Source organism: Sus scrofa, chromosome 4 (genome assembly GCF_000003025.6).
Source record: "Sus scrofa isolate TJ Tabasco breed Duroc chromosome 4, Sscrofa11.1, whole genome shotgun sequence".
Classification (NCBI taxonomy): domain Eukaryota; kingdom Metazoa; phylum Chordata; class Mammalia; order Artiodactyla; family Suidae; genus Sus; species Sus scrofa.
This window is the reverse complement of record NC_010446.5, coordinates 24848326-24865788: the sequence shown is the minus strand read 5'-3', so window position 1 is coordinate 24865788 and position 17463 is coordinate 24848326. Positions and strand designations below refer to the sequence as shown.

The following is a 17463-nucleotide window of genomic DNA, read 5'->3' as shown; positions in this document are numbered from 1 at the left end:
CGGCTGGGGACCAACCCCACAGCTCAGCAGTGACCCAAGCCACTGCAGTCAGATCCTTAACCCACTGTACCATAGTGGCAACTCCCAGGATTAGAAATTTTTCCCTAAGTATTTAGTAAAATTCACCAATGAAGCCATTTGTTCTAGGCTTTTCTTTGTGCAACTTTGTCTCTTAAAAGTTAGGAAGTTTCAACTGTAATTCCTTTAATCCATGAGAAATTAGAGAAAAAGAGAAGAAAAAACCTGACCATTGTTCATTTAAAAAAAATGATTTTAAAAATTGGCAATGCATAATAAAAAAAAATGAAGCAGTCTTTCTATGTAGGCTAACCATTCACAATATACCCTTATAAAATTTTAAGCCTTGTGGGTTTTAGATACCTTAGGTTATCTAGTTTAATCCTTGGAAGAACCATAGGAGGTTCTATCATCTCCATTTGACACATAAGAAAACATTCGCTAAAATAAATTACATAATCTGTCACAGTTAGATATACAGTAGTATTTACAGGCAGGAACTTAGAAGTCCTAATCCTGTCCAGCAACTTAATAAACTGGCATACTGGGTGAATTACTAACCTCTAACCTCAGTTTTTCTTTTCTAAAATGAGAATATTAGTACTACCTACTTCCTAGGGTTATCATATAGACAAAATGCATGTAAAGTGCAGGTGACAGTGCCTGGCTTACAGTATGTGCTCAACACTAGGAGTGATTTTTACAATTACAAGGTATTGCCCAGTAATGATGTCATTTAAGTTTTAAAGGTTCTAAAACTCTTGAGTTTTAAGGAGAAACTATAACTCTTAAGTGGTTTAACCACTTAAAAGGAATTGATTCCAGTCACAGATAAACCATTCCATTAGTAATTTTTGTACATTCTAATTTTACCACATGCTCATGTAGTAAAAAAACAAAAACATTAAAAGGGAGAAAAAAGTCTTTACTGTAAATGCTCATCCAGTTAAAAATAGATCTACACTGCCTTGTTTATATTTTTAGTTTTGTTTTTCATTGACGAGAATATTGGAATCAATTTTTCCATAGTACTTTCTTTTTCCCCTTTAAGTAGGTTTAAGATAAGAATAACCAAAATATATTGTGGCAGATTCTCTAAATTCTTTATAAAACAAAATTCTGAGAGACTCTGTTGTGGTTCAGCAATAACAAACCCAACTAGTATCCTTGACGATGCAGGTTCAATCCCTGACCTTGCTCAGTGGGTTAAAGATCCAGAGTTGCGTTGAGCTGTGGTGTAGGTCCCAGATGAGATTCTGATCTGGTGTTGCCATGGATGTGGTGTAAGGCGGCCACTGCAGCTCTGATTCGATCCTTAGCCCAGAAACTTCCATATGCCTCAGGTGTGGCCCTAAAATGAAAAAAAAAAAAAAATTTCTCCAAATAATTTTCACAGGTCACAGTGATGCTTAATTTAAATGTACAGTTGCTGCAGTAACAAAACATTCAATCTGCATTTTCCTGACAAAGTTCTTCAGTAAGCTATATAGGGCTGCAACTATGTTAAGGCACTTTATTATTATTTCCTAGGAGTTGTTAAGAGTTGAACTTTGCACAATTCATTACATTTTTCAGAATCCTTTCCTGGGCATTATTTTATCTGTCCTTCCTAGCAAGCCCTCTGACGGTAAGGTATCCAGATTTCAATCCTATTTTAAAGATGTGAAAACCAAGGTGGTTATGTGCTAGTTACCATGCTGGGCCTGGGATTCAAGTCTCTTGAGCCTGTATTAATGTTTATCAACTGTCACTTCATGCTCTTAAACTATCTTGAAGGGCAAAGTGAACTCTATAACTGAAAGAGTATTATAGCTTTATAGCATTATTGCCAAACTGCAGCAATGTCTATCAAAACATTTACCCTTATGGTCTTTGGAAGATAATGTGCTAGCTGAACTGCAGAGTTGAGCCAGCACATTCTTCTTTTTTTTTTTTTTTTTGGTGCAACAAAATCTGTTCCACAAAATCTGTTCTTTGTGCAACATTTACTCTTTTTTGTGAAACATTTACTTTAATAACACAGTTCATTCTAGCCTGCTCATAATCCAATTACCTAGACTGCATGCTTGTGCACACTGGTGCACAGAAGCTGTTCCACACAGTTCTTTACCTCTGTTCCAAGTATAATTTCAGCAAATGTACAACACAGCAGTAATTCTATTTATAATCCTCAAACATTGCTAGAAAAAGACTTAAATATAAAATGATTTCAAAGAACAACACAATTCTTCCCTTTAAAAAATCTACGTATTAAGAATTTAAGCAAAAAGTTCCATTTTCTAAATTAAAGAGACTTAACTATGGTCCACCTTTGTCCTTTTAAGCTTTTAATAGTTTGGTGTAACTTATATCAACTAGGATTCACTTGTGTCATTCTCTTCTCAGAAGTTAATTCACAAGGTCTAGGTCCTTCCTCCATCACCATAAATTTCGGATCCTGGGAACGACAACTTCAACCAACTCAAAGACTAGGATGTCAGTGTTATGGACCAACAGCATTCAGACTACAATCCATTGCAGTCATTATTTATCCAGCAGTTAATATACATATCAGACTTCCTTGGTCTATTTTGCCCACACCTTGATTTAATTCTCATAACTCCCTCAGGCATTAGTACATCCATTATCTGGGAAGAACGGGGACACAAAGGGTAAGTTACATGGCAACAAACGACGGATGAAGGTATTCAATCAGAGCCTTATCTTTAATCACTACACCGACAATGCCTCTCCCTCAATTATAACACCAACATGATCTTCAAACTAATCACATGCTCTTGAGCCAGTCACTTCACAGCTCTGGGCCTCAGGTTCTTTCACTACAAAATGATCCTCCCTCAGTGAGCTTTGGTGTGTTCTCACGTTTTGCTGTCCTGTGAATTTCTGCCTGGTCGACTCCGCCTTCCCCATTAGGTGTAAATGTTCAAAGTTTTACAACCACTGTTTATTACAGTGCATTCTCCTTTCTGCTCAGAGTGCTGGTCTTTGCTCTTTTATTTTCCAATACTGAACGCTAATCCTAAATATTCTGTCAGATATCACCTCTCCCCATTACCAGGGGTACTGACTAGGCCAGCTGCCACTCCAGACTCTTGCCGGCTCCCTCCAGCCACCTCAGATTTCCCAGGCAGCAGTCAAAAAGCCTAAAGAAAGCCCTGGAAGCAAATCCTTGGGAAGAAGTTCTGGTTCCCAGAAGTCAAGGGAGGCTCTAGGGTACCTGCCACAATTGCCAACCCCTAAGGTGAGGCCTGTGCTTGGCTCCCCACTGAAGCCGCCAGGTTCTGGCCTCACCCCTCATTGACGGCGCGACCTCAGAGGCCAGGGCCCTTGAAATCGCCTGCTAGCCTTCCGGCTCCCGCCTCCCCAACCCCGCGACGCCCCTCTGCCTCTCCGCTCCCGCACCTCTAGAGCCCACCCCCAGACCTCCACACGGTCCTTAACCAGGGTGCTCCGGATTAAATGCAGCCCTCAGGTCTCACCTTGTGTCTCTGGGGAACCGCGGTCAACACCTGGCACCTCCTTCCACCTCACACCTGCCCCGGCGGCGCGCTGCGCTGAGACAAGCGGAGCACTGGACCCTCAGGGGCCGCAGCACCGACAGGTCTCCGCTTTGCTGCTGCCGCCTGGCCAGCAAGTCCCTCGCAGGAAGCTCCTCCCGCCACTGTTTAACAGGTTTGGTTTTTGCAGTTAGTTGTTGTTTATCCTACTGCTGTATGTTACGTGTGTTGGGGTGGGTTTGAGGGGGAGTAGATAGCTCGTCTCTATAGCTCATAGTGTCCAGAACCAGAGGAATTATTTTACTCACGAAACTATGCCTGAGTAACCTCATCTTCAAGAGCACTGGGTTTAAACGTCAAGATGGTGGACATCACGTCTGAGACTAATAATGTAATAATGGGAACTTTAGTGGAGTTTTTAGAGTGAATACATTTTGCATGGTGGAGCACTGTAAATAATTTGGGGCCGGATTGTGGACTGAGACAATCTTAAACATGGCAACAAATTAGTTGATACTCCTCTTAATAACAAGTAAAGTCTATGCTTATATCTGGGCAGATTTGCTACTCTGGATTGTAAACAATAGAATGAGGTGAAGACAATGCTGCGTGATTTCTGAGGCTAAAACACAAAAGGCAGTGTTTTCCAGTTGCTTATAACATCTGGCTGCCAGGTTAGCGGTCCAGTACCCTGAGGCTGTCATGTTGGAGAGGTCACATACGGGTACTTGGCCTGCTGAGCTCATAGCCGACAGGTGACAACTAGCACCAACTCTCAGCATGTTTCCTGGAAGAATCCTGCCTGAGTTAGCAGGGTATAGACACAGAGAACGAGATTCCAGGGAGAATTCTGCCTGAGATAGTGGGGGTGCAATTAGAAAATGGGGGTTCATCAAGCGAATCCTGCCTGAGGTAGCAAGATGCAGTTACAAGAGAACTAGGTTCTCCAGAGCAATCCAGCCTGAGGTAGTGGGGTGCAGTTACAGAGAAAAATCTTCCTCAAGAGAATACAGCGTGAGGTAATGGGATACAGTTACAGAGAGAAATGTTCCTCAGGAGAATACTGCCTGAGGTAGTAGGGTGCAGTTACAGAGAACGGGGGTCCCCAGGAAAATCCTGTCTCTGTTAATAGGATGCCATTTCAGAGAAGTTAGACATCTTGGACTTAGAAAAAAAATGGCTTGGGAAAAAAAAATACCAGCAGTAGTAACTGGTCAAGATATAAGGATTGTAAATAAAGAAGTAAAACACTTATTAATCATAGAAAACCTAATGTACAATAAAGATGTCTAAGTTTTCTGTTCAGAAAAACTACACAGTGTCAATGAGAGAAACTTTAAAAGAATTAATGGTGTGATATACTATGTTCTTGGATTGAAAAAATTCAGTTCAGTTAAAAAAATTTCTAAATTGATTTACCTATTTAATGGAATCCCAGTCAAAATTCTACTTGGCAATCTTTTGGAGATTAGGGCAGCTGATTCTGAAATGTTTAAAGGAATTTAACAAACATAAATTCCCTCTTTTAGTAAAAGAAAGAACAGAGGACTGACAATAAATGGCAAGTGGTTTGTTGATTAAATGATGGAAATTTGAGGCTATTCCTGTCTAAAGATATTTTATTGTCTGTGCATGGAGACACAGATTTGGGAATCAAAATATGATGAAAGCAGAGATTTTTTTGAAAGAGCCAATATTTGTAAGCCTAGTTGAGAATGATGGCTAAAATATTTAATATTTAATATTAGGTTCAGATTAAATCTTCTAAATTTGCTTTAGTCGCTAGACTGATATTCAGCTCTAATTCCCCCAGTCATTATAATAGCTTAAACATTCCATTGTAAGAAGTGGAGCTTTGGAATAAGGTATAAATCATACTTCTTTTATCTTATTATAGTCTCTGAGTAGCTTTGGGGGTATAAAAGCATATTTCTTTATACACCAGATGAATCTTCCTTGTTAAAAATGTGACATTATGCAATTAGAAGAAGGAACCTTTTATTATTTTTTGCAGTACGTATTTATGAAATTGCCTTATAGGCCATAAATTTAAAATAGTTCACCCTTAAGAAAGTAAAAGTTTTTATTATTACTGTACTTTTATTATGAAGAAGGGGTGTTGAAAGGATACGAAATGTATGTATCCTTGAAATGGATAAAAGTCAAGTGTGGTAATGGTATGGATTTTCTATGACAATTTCTAAGAGCTTCTGCAGTAGTAATTAATATAGTTTCACATCAAGAAAAAAAAAACTTTTCTCCTGTATTTTCTAATTAAGTGTAAAATTGTGTGTCCAAAAAGTATTTTATTAAACAAAATTCCTATATTCAAATATGTGAATCAAATTTTACCTCATTTATTTTTCCATATGTTGAAGTAGTAACAGATGATCTAATGATACACTCTCTTAAATGTTATCCTCACTTCAAAATTATTTTTCTAAGAAAAAAATGATATTTGTGAATTATAAAAAGTAGAGGCTTTGTGGTGAGGTCAAATTTGTATCATTTCTTTGTAATTAATTTTCCCTTTTTTTCTGTCCCTTTTGGTTTTGAATGAGTTAATCTCTTCAAGTCTATTTCTTCACCTGGAAATTGTGGATAATAAAAATATCAAAGCGGCTGTGGAGAGGAACAAATCAGATAATACATATGGTGGATAATATCTTTAATATATTGCCTGTATAATTTTGCTTTTTCTCCTTTTTCTTCTTTTTTCTTTCCTTCATTTAAGTAGTTTGTATTCTCTTTAAAGCTTCTGGGAATGGTAACCAAAATAGAAGCAGAAAATCTTTGAAGTGCTGAGAAGTCTCAAATAAGAAGTACAAGAACAAAATGTTTCACGATTATCCCCATCCTCTGAAAAGTATGAAGAAAATGTCAATAAAGGAACTAAATTAAGTTTTTGCCCCATCAGTGGAAGCAGTAGCAAAATAAGTCATCTTCCTTTTACACCTGAGCTTGTGGAATGTGCTCCATGCCTAGTACATATATATAAAAGGCACCTAGCAGTGGGCCTCTGAAGAGATAAGAGCAAATAATAATAGTTTATCTGTTTTGTCACAAATATCTTCTCACAAAATGAATTTATAGAATCTCACATAAGAAAAAATAGATTTTACACTTGATTATGTATCTGAAGTGTAATTGTCCTGATGAATTCTTTGAATGCTGTTTGTAAATGTCATGTATTAGGATGCCTAGAGTCTTTGCAGAAAAAAAAAATCTCAAGTACAAAAGGGTGAGTCGCAGAATGGGAGTGAGGAAGTACAGTTTTTCAGAAAGGAAAACATTTTAAAATGTCTCAATAGAAGAGGTTTCTCCTAAAGCATTAAGTATTAGCAATTCCAAAGAAGGGATGTCACTTCTAAAAGGAAAATAAAATTTGAGTGGGAAGATTCTATCCTGTGCTCTGACACACATCACTGACTTTTTAAGAAAAGCACCCATGCTGACACCAGAAAAGTAGCACTTTTTTTTGATAGATTTTGATGTGCACTGAATACTAGATTTGATAAGCAAGATAACCATTTATGAGAAAAATAACCCAGTGTGTGTGTATGTGTGTGTATATACAATTTTAGATGGTAAAATATACATTATACTAAAATAGTAATGCATATTTTATTAAAATATTAATACCATAATATTTTTAAAAGAGCAGTTTGAACTTTTCCTCAAGTTTGTGTAACTACATTATGAATTTAAAAGGAAAAAAATTAAAATTTAATATAGAAACAACTATGAAAACTAATTGAAAGAAAATATATGTCATTTGTATCAAAAGAAAATCAACATATTATAGTTATTATAGTTAGCCTTGTTTAGGGACATGTAAAACATTAGTACAATAGAATTATTTTTATTTGTGTCTCTAAATATTATCAGATATTTTTGTAGAGGCTGAGGAGTCATTTACTGTTTTTAATTTACTGTAATTTAATATATTAGCTATGTATTACCTATGGGACTTGGATTATAGCATCCAACAACTTATAATAAGTGACTGAAATTTCTGTGGATAGCTGCCAGAATGGCCGAAGTTCACCCATCTGAAAGTCAGAAATCATACTAATGCAATAGTAAAGACAAGTGATTAGATCTCTGTCACAATGTGGTCTTCTTCCACTGTGTCAAGAACACTTCTCTCTTGTGAGAACTCATTGCCAGGTAACAGAAGGAAATTTGAGATTCTTTTGAATTTTCTAAGGAAATTAACTGATTTTTTTGATGCAGACTTATAGTAACAAAATGAAGTGCAGTTAAATGTGTGTTTAAATATGAAATGTTAACATGCATATGTTCCTTATTATAAGTTGTGAAATACTACCATGTGTGAAGTGTGTTTCTGTTACATTGAACATTTCCAGAGGGCATAGCTTATGCTTAGAATGTAATGCAAGTTCTCAGGATTCTCAATAAGCCTTTATTGCCTAATTTATAACTATTATAATACAGTTTTCAGGAGAAATAAATAATATTTATCTCTTTCTATAAAACCTGGCAAATATCCCAGGGACTTCCATAGCCTATTTGAAAAGTGATGATACTCAAACATAAATAAATAAAAGACAAATTTGCTGAAACCTATATCTGCATTAATTTGAAAGGTGATTAAAGTGATTTTTAATTTATATATTTTTATTTCTATTCCTTTTCTTTTGCATATTTCTTTATCTCTATAAACTACAGAGGTAATATATATTAACTTCTCCATAGGGCTAAAGGAGGAAAAATGTATTTGACATAAAATGACTTATCCACAGCTTCTTTTTTAAATAACACCTTCATTGAACTATAATTTATGTAACATGCACATCATCCTTTTAAAGTGTCAAATTCAGTGGTTATTAGTATAATCACCGTTATGGAAACATCACTGCTGTCTAATTTCAGAATGTTCATCACCCCAGAAAGAAATCCCAACTCTTTAGAATCATCTGCCTTATCCCTGTTCTCTTACTCTCTGACAGCTACTAACCTACATTCTCTTTCTATAAGTTTGTCTATTCTGGGTATTTTATTAAAAAATTATATCGCTTTCAGATTTTCTAGGTTCATACATTTGTGACAAGTATCAGTGTTTCTTTTTTTGTTTGTTGAATAATGTTTCATTGTATGGATATATCACTTAAAAACCAAACCAAACCAAACAAAAAGAAAAAAAAAAAAAACAAAAAAAGAAACCAGTCATCACTTGATGGTCATTTGAGCCTTTTCTACATTTTGGCTATTGTTGAACAGTACTGCAGTGTGCATGTGTACAGTTTTTGTTTATATACTTGTTTTCCATTCTTTGTGATATTTACCTGTGAGTGAATTTCTGGATTGTATGATCACTTTATGTTAACGGTTTGGAACAAGTGTCAAACTGTTTGCCAAAGTGGCTGCTACATTTTACACAGGCATCAACAGTGTACAAGTTTTCCAATTTCTCCATATCCTTGCCAATACCAACTATTGTTAGTTTTTTTAATTTAACCATCCTACTGATGTTGTCTTATATGGTTTTGATTTACAATTCACCAATGACTAACATTTTTTAATTTATTGGCCATTTTAATATCTTCTTTATAGAATGGCTATTGAAAACTTTGTCCATTTTAAAATTGGGTTATTTGTATTTTATTGATGAATTGTAAGAATTTTTTTAACATAATCTAAAAATAAGTGCTTTTGCTTTAGTGTCACATGTAACAAGGTATCGCCTAACTCAAAGTCAATGATATTGATTCCCACTTTCCTCTAAAATTTTGTAGTTTTGGTCTTACATTTTATAACCATTTTGCTTTAATTTTGTGTATAGTGTGAAGTGATAATCAAGCTTCATTTTCTTGGAATGTGGATATCCAGTTGTCCTAGCACCATTTTTGAAAAGACTATTCTTCATCATGGAATTCTCTTGTCCCTCTTTTCAAATATATATAATTATAAGGATTTATGACTGAGTGGTTTATATCTTCTGTCATTGAGTAGAGTGTTCCATACATGTCTATCAAGTCTAATTGGTGTATGGTATAGTTCAAGTCTTCTATTTCCTTATTCATCTTCTGCCTATTTGGTCTATCCATTACTGAAAATGGGACATTAAAGTCACCAAATTTGTCATATTGTCCATTTTTTCCTTCACTTCCATCAATTTCTGCTTCCTATAGTTCTGGCCTCTGCTGTTAGGTGCTTACATATTTATAATTATTAACTCTTCCTGAGGCTATGACAATTTCATCGTTATAAAATGTATTTTTTTCTGTAGTAGCATTTTTTGTTTTAAAATCTATTTTTTGTACTAGTAGAGCCATTCTAGTGCTTTTTTGTTACTGTTTGCATAGTATATATTTTTCTGTTCTTTTACAGTCACTCTATCTGTCTCTCGTAGACAGCATATGGCTGGATCGTTTTTAAAAAAATTCTCTCTACCTGTTTTTGCCTTTTGGTGTGTTTAATCCATTTATGTTAATGTAACTACTGAGAACTTAGCATTTGCAAGACACTTTGACACTCGTTTTCTTTATGCCTTATATCATTCTTCTAGTCTTCTATTACTGCTGTCTTTTGCACTTAATATTTATTTTCTAATGTACAATTTTAATTCCTGTGTTTTTTATTTTATTCTATGTTTTGTTTTCTTAGTGCTTTTTGCAGATTAAATTAATAGCTTGAAGTAATTTAATTAGGATTAATACCAATTTATTTTCAGTAGTATGAGAAAGATGTCCTTCAATAAATTTCCATTCTCTCTATTCTCTTTCTGCTATTATTGTCATACAAATAAATCTTCTTACATTATTAATCCATCAACACAGCTTTAAAATTAATTGCTTTATGAAATTGTTTTTAAATTCATATAGAAGACAAAAATTTCAGATAGAATAAAAGTATTACAAACAAAAATACACTTACACTGTATTTTGTATTATGTATATAATTAACTTTAGTGATATTTTTTATTTTGGGGGAGGATATGAGTTACTTTTTTTTTCCTTTTTTTGGCCACACCTACAGCATATGTAAATTCCTAGGCCAGGGCTTGAATCCAAGCCACAACTACAACATACACTGATGCTGTGGCAACACTGGGTCCTTAACCTACTGCACCACAGTGGGAACCCCTGAGTTACTTTCTATTGTCTTTTTTTTTTTCAAGATAGTACTGCTCATAACAAATTGCTCAGTTTTGGGTTTTTGGAATAGAGTAATTAAAATTCTTGGTGGACAGTCTTTTACTTTCAACACTTTGAACATGTGTCACCATTGCTTTTGACCACATGGTTTCTGATAAGAAGTTAGCAGTTAACATATTGAAGATCTCTTGTGTATGATGAGTTGTTTTTCTTGTATGCTGTCAAGTTTCTTTGTTTCAGACTTTTGACAGTTTGACTATGATGTGCCTAGGTGAATGTGTGGATTAATATTTTTCATAAAGTTCAGAAAGATATTTTCTGTTATATTTCTTTAAATGTTATATCACTTTCCCTCTCCCTTCTCTTTCCAAGATTCCTATTTTAATTTATATTAAAATATTTCATTATGTGTTATAGATCTCTGAAGTGCTGTTCATTCATTTTTTTCTCTCTGGTTCTCAGGTTGGATGAGCTCAACTGATCTATCTTTTAGTTTACTAATTCTTTCTTTTGCCAACTTAAATCTACTGTTGTCTCTTAATATTTTTTTATTTCAGTTGCACTTGTCAACAATAGAGCTTCTATTTTGATTCTTTTAAATATTTCTATCTATTCATTGCTATTTCTAATTTAGTGACAAATCATTCTCATGGTGTTCTTTAGTTCTTTATATATCATTTCCTTTACTTCTTAAGCAGTTGTACAATAACCAACTTAAAGTCTTTGGCTAGTATGTGAAGCACCTGGACTTTCTCTGATACTATTTCTATTGACTATATTTCCCCCTGTTTATATGCCATACTTTCATCTTTCTCTGCATGTTTTAAAAATTTTTTGTTTAAAACTAAACAAAATTATTTGACCAAAACTATAATGTATCTTCTCTGGAAATCAACCTCCCTCCCTCAGTAGGTCTATTGCAGCTCTTTGTTGAGGTGGCTAATGTTTTGTTTGGTAAATGTAATTTTAAAATCAAAATCCTTTGTTCTGTGTGGCCACTGAAGTTTGCCCAGTTAGCCCAGCATTTGACTAATGGTTGGATGGATGTTTCTTTCTTTCTTTCTTTCTTTTTTTTTTTTTTGGTCTTTTTGTTTTTTTAGGACCACGCCCACAGCACATGGAGGTCCCCAGGCTAGGGGTCTAATCAGAGCTGTTGCTGCCGGCCTACACCAGCGCCACAGCAACGGCAGATCCAAGCTGCATCTGTGACCTACACCACAGCTCACGGCAACATCAGATCCTTAACCCACTGAGCGAGGCTATGGATCGAACCTGCAACCTTAAGGTTCCTGGTTAGATTTGTTTCTGCTGTGCCATGATGGGAATTCCAGATGGAAGTTTTTTTAAATGTCTTGAGCCAATATATCTTTGATATTTCCTGAGAGCCTCCGTTTGTGTGCTGGGGCACATACGCAAGGTTCCTACAATTCGCATATCTGCCTTAGCCTTCACTTCCTGCTTACAGAGGGTTATAAGTTGGAGTTTCAAGTTTTCTCAGGTCTTTCTTGTGCATGAAGCACTGCACTGAAGCACTGCACATACATGTGGTCTTCAAAGTCTGTAGGAATATTTAGATATTTTTTAAAGCCTTTTGTGGATATCTCATTCCTCAGATGAGATTTTTTTGGTCAGACTCTTGTGTGCACTAACTGGTATCACTTCACTATGCTTTTCTTTTCTTTTCTTTTTACCTTTGATAAATGTCATGGGGATTGGGCTGTTCCTACTGACAAGTTCTGGGTCAAAGACAGTTTAAAAGTGATAGTTTTCCAGGGATAGAGCTTTCTGATGAGCTCTCAAACCTGATCTGCCTTTTTCAGTGTCTGTTAGGTTGCTAGTTTTTGCAGTTACCAAGGTGGTGGGGCTGATAGTTTTCAAGGCTATTATACATCTGAAAAGAGGGGGAAGGATAGGCATAGTGTAATCCATCACAAAGCTATTATTCTTAATGACATTAATTTTCCATGAATAAGTTGTCCTTGGATTGTTTTAAGCTTTTGGTTAATTTCCAGGGTGCTGAAAAAACGTTCACAATTTTTTTCATGGTTCTGATTCCTTTTCTGTGAAATAAATTTCCACAAGCACCATTTATTCATGATTTTGGAATATTCTTTATGGATTAAAAATGTACTGTAGCAACACGCCCTGGAGTTCCCGTTGTGGTGCAGTGGTTAAAGAGTCTGACCAGGAACCATGAGATTGTGGGTTCGATCCCTGGCCTTGCTCAGTGGGCTAAGGATCCGGCGTTGCCATGAGCTGTGGTGTAGGTCACAGACATGGCTCAGATCCCACGTTGCTGTGGCTCTGGCATAGGCTGGTGGCTACAGCTCCTATTAGATCCCTAGCCTGGGAACCTCCATATGCCACTGGAGTGGTGTTGAAAAGACAAAAAGACAAAAAAAAAGTACTGTGTTGGATTTTTACCTCACTGTTTTAGAGATAAGTTTTTTAATTATTAGCAATGCATATTATTTTGTCCTTCTATTAGTAATATAAAGCAGTTAAAACAATAGCAGTTGTATTGGAAGTGTCGTACATTAACTTCTTATATTAATAACCAGTGAAGTAATTGAACTATAATAAAACCTATAGTTTTAAATTTCCACCTCTGGCAAATGACTGTAATGTTCTTAAGATGGATCGTATTATCTTTTGCATGTGTCTAACATTGTAGGAGATTGAGGCAACTGGCAGAACCATATTTTTAAAGACATTTAGAATAATATTTAAGTAGGAAAGCACATTGCATCTGAGTTTTGGGAGACATTCATAAATCAAAATGTGAGAAATCAAATTTAGTATTTTTATTTGGACCTGTGAATTAGGTTATTTATTAGAAATGTTATATATCTCATAAGTGGTGATGGAATAATGAAGCAATTGGTTGTTATTTTGCACTGGTGACCTTTAGGAAGTGTTGTACATGGTGCTTAATAAAAATAACAAAGCATAGTGTATCTACCTCACATGAACTATATTACAAAGATAACAGTTTGGAAAATAATTATAGGAAAAATCTTTTATTTATTTATTTATTTATTTTTTTTGTTTTTAGGGCCGAACCTGTGGCATATGGATGTTCCCAGACTGGGGTCAATTGGAGCTGCAGCTTCCAGCCTATGCCACAGCCACAGCGATGTGGGATCTAAGCCACATCCATTACCTACACCACAGCTCACAGTAACACTATACTGGATCCCTAACCTGCTGAGTGAGGCCAGGGATCTAACTCACATCCTCAGGGATACTAGTTGGGTTCTCACCCCACTAAGCCACAACAAACTCCAAGGAAAATAATTTAGATTAAAGTTAATGCTAATTTGTTTTTTTGTTTTTGTTTGTTTGTTTGTTTTTTGTCTTTTTGCCTTTTTTAGGGCCACTCCCTCAGCATATGGAGGTTCCCAGGTTAGGGATCTAATCAGAGCTGTAGCCGCCGGCCTACACCAGAGCCACAACAACGTGGGATCCAAGCCGCTTCTGCGACCTACATCACAGCTCACGACAACGCCGGATCGTTAACCCACTGTGCAAGGGCAGGGATCGAACCCGCAACCTCATGGTTCCTAGTCGGATTCGTTAACCACTGCACCACGATGGGAACTCTGCTAATTTGTTTTAATGTTAACAATTCCTATTATTTATATTTCTCCATGTTGAGGAAATGATTATTAAGCATAATTATTTTTAATGTGGTATGATGTTCAAAAATTCTTAAATTGTAATTGCACTTGCTGAAAATGTCAGCTTAACTGACAGTGTTCTTTAGAAAAAAAGGAACAATTTACACATGTTATGTATTAAGGTATACTCTGTGAAAATGGTGAAATATTAGATTAGCTAAAGGACAGTGGGTATATGGCATGGAAAATTTGGGATCTATGTGTCCTTCCAAAAAGATCTCGTAGTATTGGGAAAGATGAAAGTTTTAGATGGTAGCTATATGCCTCCCCCTGAGTTTTATATATTTATTGGGATAGTGAACACAGTAGAAATAATCTATTCATCACTATAATTTTTTTTCTATTTTTAAAATCAAATTACGATAAGGTGAAAATATTTATACCAGTAGGCTATCAAAGCTGTTCATTAGTGAAAATCTGATGGTACATATATGGAGTTTGGTCAAAAGATTTTTGTTGAAAAAAAATTTTCAAAATGAATTTGACTGCCTTCATGTAATGTATAAATTATGTGATAACCCAATACTCTTTACTATTGCCCTGTTACATTATTTTCCTGGGCTTCAAAGTATTTGATGTGGCTATACTTGCTATAAATAAAAGAAAGTCTTTATGGGTCTTCTTCCTGGCAAAAGCAGAACTAAGCTGTAGTAGTGGTGGCATTGAAGAAAGAAAGTAATAATTTAAAAACCATTTTAGAAGATGATGAGCTGTGACTCACTAGGAAGCAGGGTTATAGTTTTATATACATATACAGAAACAGACTAATTGAAGAAGAGGTATGGATTTAGCTTAAAGAGGTTAGTTAATAAACATAAACACTTTTACTTTTCAGTAAATAACTACATTATACCTGATGCTACATATACCCTGTTCTTAGGTACTAGGGATACAGAAGAGAGTAAAACAGACAATAGCAACAATTTCTGGGCTGGTATCAGGGGATGTCAGAGAGGAGTAAAGGATAATTACATATAATTATATTCCTGAGAACTCAGTTTCTAACATCCTCACCCAACCTTCATACAAAAGGTAATGGAGATAGAGGAAAAATTCCAAAACTTAGATTCTGCCCATCACTGAAATGAGGATTTTATAATAGTATTTAAAGTTAATAGATTAAAAACAAAGAGAGATACACTGTTGTGGACCTGATTTGTGGTTACTTTAGTGAGAGTAAAACAAATTGAAATGATGTAGCTCTTTCAAGAGAAAAAGAGCAGGACATGAATCTCTGGTGGCATGGTGGGTTAAGGATCCAGCATTGTCACTGCTGTAGCTTGGGTTGCAGCTTTGGCTTGGGTTGTAATTTTGGTGTGGGTTCAATCCCTGGTCCCAGAACTTCTGCATGCTGTGGGCAGAGCCAAAAAAAAAAAAAAGAGCGGGACAGATAAAATACAGGAAGCTGGAGATGAAAATCAGTGTACAGTAATCAGATCTTATAGGGAATTACAGGCCAACTTGATTATTTTTTATTTTAATGCTGAAACTGATAGGAAAGTATTTTTTTTTTTTTTTTTTTTTTTTTTGTCTTTTTGCTATTTCTTGGGCCGTTTCCGCGGCATATGGAGATTCCCAGGCTAGGGGTCGAATCGGAGCTGTAGCCACCGGCCTATGCCAGAGCCACAGCAACGCGGGATCCCAGCCGCGTCTGCAACCTACACCACAGCTCAGGGCAATGCCAGATCCTTAACCCACTGAGCAAGGGCAGGGACCGAACCCGCAACCTCATGGTTCCTAGTCGGATTCGTTAACCACTGCGCCACGACGGGAACTCCGGAAAGTATTGATAGTTTAAACTTTGAGGTGGCACAAACAGATTTGCATTTTTAAAATATTGTATTTTATAAACAGAGTTTGAATTTAAAAGAAGAGAGGGTATATATAGGTAGCAAGGTGGAGGGGAGAGGGGAGAGGGGATCAAACACATGGGGCATTTGATGAAAAAGTATAGAAAAAATGTAGGGAATGCATTCAAAGATTTGAAGGATAGAGACACATATTATAGATTGGACATGGCAGATGAGGAGCATAAAGTGTCAAAAGGGAGATACCAAAAATCACAGTTTAATGCTCTTGTTTACTGGAATGAAAGCCACTAGGTAAGTAACTATTGCTTATGCCATCGCAGCAAAAATGAAAAGATCGACTTCCAACCAACAGAGGAAATAATCATATTTAACAAGATCACAATTGGGCATTAAAATACATAAAATATAAACTATATAACTTTAGAAAAGTGTGAAAATTGTACCCTGGTAGAGAGGCTAACAGCTAGGAATTGAGTCAGCAGGATTTTTTAAAAAATACTTGTTTACAGAAGATTATATGAACAATAAATATTTTATAGATTATGGAACTTGCATTATTTACAAGTATATTAACAGATAGTTCATCATTTTTTAAATAACCAGAGTCACCAATTCTGTGATTATCAATGCCTTATGATAACAATAATGCACTTATGAGAGACATGATAATGGGGAGACAAACAGAAATAGCAGAAAGTACAAATTATTCCACAGGTAAAAGGAAATTTGAGGATAAATTCAAATTCAAACTGAATTAATTGGAGTGTTCCAGGCCTTTAGAATGCAACCTAAACCTCATAATTCACCACATAATTAGAATTCTAAGTCAGAAGAACAGTAGTATAAGATATATAGCTTTCTCTCTCTTTAACTCACTTATTCTTTTTTAAAGAAAGCACAAGAAAAAAATAATAAAGTTAATATCATCTTCTTCATTAGAAAAAAAAAGTTCTTCTTATATGTAATGTCTTAGAGGGAAATTCCTAAGTCTGTGTTTGCTTTGGGATTTCTATCTTTTAGCCATGTTAAATAACCTACCATAAAAATACTAATTTAAATAGCTTAAATAATCTAGTATCTAAAAATACTTCCCCTATGGAAACTTCTAGGGTATATTAGGAACATTTATTTAGGTAAACTAATATGACATATCGATTTTTGTCCCTTGTACTAGAGACTTGTCATGGAATTAAGAGGTGAAAATGTATTAATTACTTCCCTATAAGCTGATCATTGCCCTGATTCATTTGATAAATTTTCATGTCTCTCTAAAAATTGAAAAATAAGTTTTGTACTTTTTCCTTAGAATTCCATGAATTTCTTAAGTGTATGCATA

At 35.4% G+C, this 17463-nt stretch overlaps 1 protein-coding gene across 6 annotated transcripts in view; it reads right to left on the bottom strand.

Moving 5' to 3' along the window:
- The window catches only part of CSMD3 (CUB and Sushi multiple domains 3), a 1223593-nt gene that overhangs the window by 1005668 nt on the left and 200462 nt on the right, over positions 1 to 17463 (bottom strand). The window contains exon 1 of one of the 6 annotated variants that reach the window (XM_021090587.1): positions 3498 to 10469. The exons of the other annotated variants lie outside the window; for them this stretch is intronic. The gene's annotated coding sequence lies outside the window, so the exon portion shown is untranslated. Of the gene's footprint in view, positions 1 to 3497; positions 10470 to 17463 lie in introns of those variants that run through there. 6 annotated transcript variants of the gene reach the window in all.